Consider the following 4,407-nt stretch of genomic DNA (forward strand, 5'->3'; position numbering starts at 1 on the left):
TTCTTTACTTTTTCTTTTTAGCATGTGTCATGACAGCATAGAAAATTTCCAAATTATGAAATAAGAGTTAAATTGTTTGTAGATTTTTTTTAAGAACAGCTGGAAAAAGGTGTGAGCTGTTCCATATTTATGCTGCAAGGATGTTTATTCTAAGCTTTAATGATCATCATTTCATTGTCAGCCTAGACAACTGCTTTCCTATTGAAGGGAAAAGAGTTTAAAATACTACGCTACATACAGCTTCTAACACTGTAAGCACATAATATGTGGGAAAGTACTATCATTTATTCTTTTTCAGCTAGAGAAAATCAAACACAATGATTGAAGTCATCAGAGAATCCAAGTCCTTAAAAGACAACAAAAATCTAAGAACCCAACAGAGCATACACTTTTAATATCACATAATCTTCCCAGTTTCATTGCTGTTTAGTTCTTGGGAAATCTTCATTATAAATCAGTGTTTTTCTATAAAATAGCTTGTATTCAGATTTATTTGAGAAGTCTGTAATCATTTTGCTAGCTGTACACAAAAAAAAGCAAATCCATACTTTCTGGTCAGACGGTTAAATCTGCTGCCAAGAGAAAATTTTAGTATTCCTGTATTTCCCTTTTTCACTGATAGTGGGCATTGTTTTAAAAAACTATACTTGTTATCTACGTGTAAGGTTAGTAACACTTGAAGATCATGGAAATTTAAGCTGCAGTTTTCCTAGTTTCTTTGTCAGAGAACTGGCCTTTCAGGAATTTAAATTTTAAATTGTGAAAATCTTAGCAGAATCTTCATAAGGTATTTTTAGACAATTGGAAGTAATGATGCTAGAGATGATTAAGAAGCAGGCTCTATGGAGGTTTTCTTCTTGAGTTATTGCAATTGGCATGTCTTCTGAAATGGGCAAATGCCACCAGTGCTCACACTAAATTATCATTTTGGATAAAACAGCACAACATTTTTAATCTATTCTTACTCCACTCCTTCTAGTAATCAGTCTGTACTGTTGTTTATGGGCAGATGAGCACTAGAGATATTATGTCCCCAGTTTCCACACTGCATGCTGCACCTGGCCCTGCTGAGTAGGCAAACAACACTGTGAGCATTTTATAGCTGAAACAGGCAGCATCAAGCAGGTGAATTTCAAGAGCCACAAAAGCACAGGTACTGCAGCCCTGGTGTGGACTTCATCAAAGCTATAGCAGTACAGTGAAAATGACATTGTTCTTTTTGGAGGATGTGTGTGTGCAGAGGTTAACTCTTAAGATAAAAATCTAGGTTGAATGACCACTTCTAAGGGGCCTATTTCTCTAAGAGAAAGCTACACCACAAGACGTGTCAGTATGATAGTATGTCAGTCTCATCTACTGTACACATTAAAACTTTATTTTCATCTGGAGTACGTTATTTGCTACTCATTCTACTAAAAAAAAAAAAAAAAAAGTAATTTTCACACAGCACTTTAATGTACTTACTGCAAGTTTCTCTGTTAAATTTGGGAAAACTGTTCATTAATTTATACTCTTAATTACATTTTAAAACAGCAAGCATATGTACGTTTCTTTCAAGAATTTTGTAAACAGCTTCTTAACCTTCAGCTAAACAAGTCCAAAACTCACTGAAATGACTAAGTATAATAATCCTTTAAGTGATCAAATACATCTCTCTGAATAGTCAAAGAAATAATACATCTTTATATGTCCTCTTTTGAGCTGACAAAGTAGAATATGGCTTTAATATCTCAGAACACACAAAGTATATAACTTACATTGCTGTTTAAATATTTACGAAAGCAAGAGTCAGCATAATAATGATGCTCTTATGTAATTTACTCTAAACAGTATACAAGAATAAACAGTTATTTGTGATACAGACTCTAGCACTGCCCCATTTTGCACTGCATTTATCACTTATTTATATGGTATAGAATCACTGTTCTATACTATGTAAAGTGTATTATTTTTTAAGCTACAGCAGCCAAATTGTTTTACAACTTGCAGATAGTCCAAATGTTGGGAACAGGTTACTCAACTCCATTCCTTTGCATTTAAGCAGCAGTAGGCTCAAAGTTGATAGATGTCAAATTGTCTGTTTGATCCGAAAACACTCTATGGATCACAGAATCACAGAATTGTAGGGGTTGGAAGGGACCTCCAGAGATCATCAAGTCCAACCCCCTGCCAAAGCAGGTTCCCTACAGCAGGTCGCACAGGTAGGCATCCAGGCAGGTCTTGAACATCTCCAGAGAAGGAGACTCCACCACCTCCCTGGGCAGCCTGTTCCAGTGCTCCGTCACCTCACTGTAAAGAAGTTCTTGCGCATATTTGTGCGGAACTTCCTATGCTGCAGTTTCCAGCCGTTTCCCCTTGTTCTGTCTCCACTCACCACTGAAAACAGTCTGGCCTCGCCATTCTGCCCCCCACACCTTAGATATTTATAGACCTATGGAAGGCAGGTAAAAAACAGAAACAGAAGCAAGCAACCTACCTGAAGGAGAGGACAGCTAATTCTGATTAGGAAAATGAGCTGAGATTCAAGGAAATAATCAAAATGGATTAAGATTCTTTCACCTGTAAATAACACTAACTCTAATTTGAAAGATAGGTATCCCAGGCTCCTGTTCTAGCCAAATTCTGCAGCAAAGCTGTATGAAAGTATTTCATTTGGTGGATTGGTATGTTTGTCTAATCGCCATAGAATACCTTCTTGAAAACACTACCACTGCTTTACTGGTGTCTGAATATGAGCTTACATCTCTGGAGAATAAATTGAAATACAAATGTAGCACACTGTATTCATTTCAGCTAATAAAAGGCCATGCATTATTCACTCAAGAGTCCTTAAAATACCTGAAAAACAAGTATCTACTACATTTTGCAGTTTCTATCATGTTTTCTTCTTTAATAAAAAAGTGCCTTGGCAGAATTCTTTGTGATTTACGAACATTATTTTCTAAAAAACAGTATACTAAAAATCCTTAGTATGTTGCTGTATTATAATTTCTATTGCTTACGTGAAGACTTTTGCAATATTGGTCATAAAGTCACTGAAAGTTCTGAAAGATCAAGCTGTTTCTGTTCAAGCATTTGCATCACAGATGCATGAGTTAAATAAATGTTTTAACAGTTTAGCTGCAGGGAAAGCGTTTCCAGCCAGTGAAGTTGTGAGGCACATAACACCACAGTACACCCAGGTGTCAGACCTGAAATTTGTGGAAACACGGTATTAAAGATGGTTCAATATCAAGCATCCTTTTCCCAGAAGTGAAATCAGGTTGATTTTTTCCCGAGATTTTTGCAAAGTTAATTTTTGACAACACCAAGAATCTGGTAATGTGTGCAATGCTGAGTGGAACAGTGAGGTAAGGAAAGCATGGGCTGTTTGTACACATGTGTGTTGGAATTGGGTGAACTAGGTCACTAAAGCAGCGTGGTCAAGAGAAAGTTCGTCCTAAAAACACAAGACACCTAATAAGTGATAGAAGTGTCAGACGTTAGTTTTTAGTACCTCTGTTCACAAGGGCAAAACAAATCGAAGACCAGGTTGACAGTTGTTTTATCTCCATTCTTCACCCGAAAGTCAAAAAGTGAACCACCATAGGGGAAACTCAACGCTCGGCGCCACGAGGCTCCACAGCAGGCACCCGCGGTGAGCGGGCAGGTCACGGAGCTGACCTCCCACCGGGGGACACCGCCGTAGGCGCCCCGCGCACTGCGCTGGCGGCGGCCCCGCACCCGGCGCTGAGGCGCAGCCCGCCCTGCCCGCCGTAGCGCTGCCCTCAGCGCTGCCGACACCTGCGAGGCGGCGGCGGGACTCGCGCCCTGTGGTAGAGCCGCGGGATGGCGGAGAACTCAGCTCTCTCCGCCCTGCCTCGTACCCTGCGCGCCTCCGCAGCGCCGGCCCGGGGGATGGAAGAAAGCATCTGCCCTTCCGACGGGCAGCGCTGCGGGGCGCGAAGCACCCGGCTCTGCGGACGCCCCGTGAAGGCTGCGCGGCTGTGACGGAGTTTCTTCCGTCGTTCCCTCACCGGAAAGTTACAGCCCACAGTCTCGACAGCGCCGGGACATCCGAAGCCTCCCGCGCCCGGAGGCTTGAGACGAACCGCACGCGGACCCGTCTCCGGGAGCAGCCGCTGCCCGTCAGGGCTGACGGACAAACCCCCTCATTCCGCCCCCCCCCGTCCCGGAAAGCCCCTCCCTCGCCCCCTCCCTCGCCGCCACCTCCCGCCGCCCGTCAGTCGGAGCGGAGCGCGGCGTGGGGAGCGGAGGCGGCGCGGCAACGGCAGAGAGCGGGCGAGAGAGGGAGAGAGAGAGCGAGGAGCCGGCTCTCCCCTCCCTCCCTCTCTCCCTCCTTCCTTCCTTCCTCCTCTCCCTCCCTCCCTCGCTCCTTCCCCCCTCCCTCCGCTCTCTCCGCCGCTC

At 43.4% G+C, this 4,407-nt stretch overlaps 1 protein-coding gene across 2 annotated transcripts in view; it reads left to right on the forward strand.

Annotated features, from left to right (window-relative positions):
• The first annotated feature begins 4,231 nt into the window (after positions 1-4,231).
• ZFPM2 (zinc finger protein, FOG family member 2) overlaps positions 4,232-4,407 on the forward strand; it is a 304,584-nt gene continuing 304,408 nt past the window's right edge. For both annotated transcript variants that reach the window (XM_052703760.1, XM_052703761.1), the window contains exon 1: positions 4,232-4,407. This exon is cut by the window's right edge and continues 246 nt beyond it. The gene's annotated coding sequence lies outside the window, so the exon portion shown is untranslated.

Source organism: Tympanuchus pallidicinctus, unplaced genomic scaffold (assembly GCF_026119805.1).
Source record: "Tympanuchus pallidicinctus isolate F22 unplaced genomic scaffold, pur_lepc_1.0 scaffold5, whole genome shotgun sequence".
NCBI classification, from domain to species: domain Eukaryota; kingdom Metazoa; phylum Chordata; class Aves; order Galliformes; family Phasianidae; genus Tympanuchus; species Tympanuchus pallidicinctus.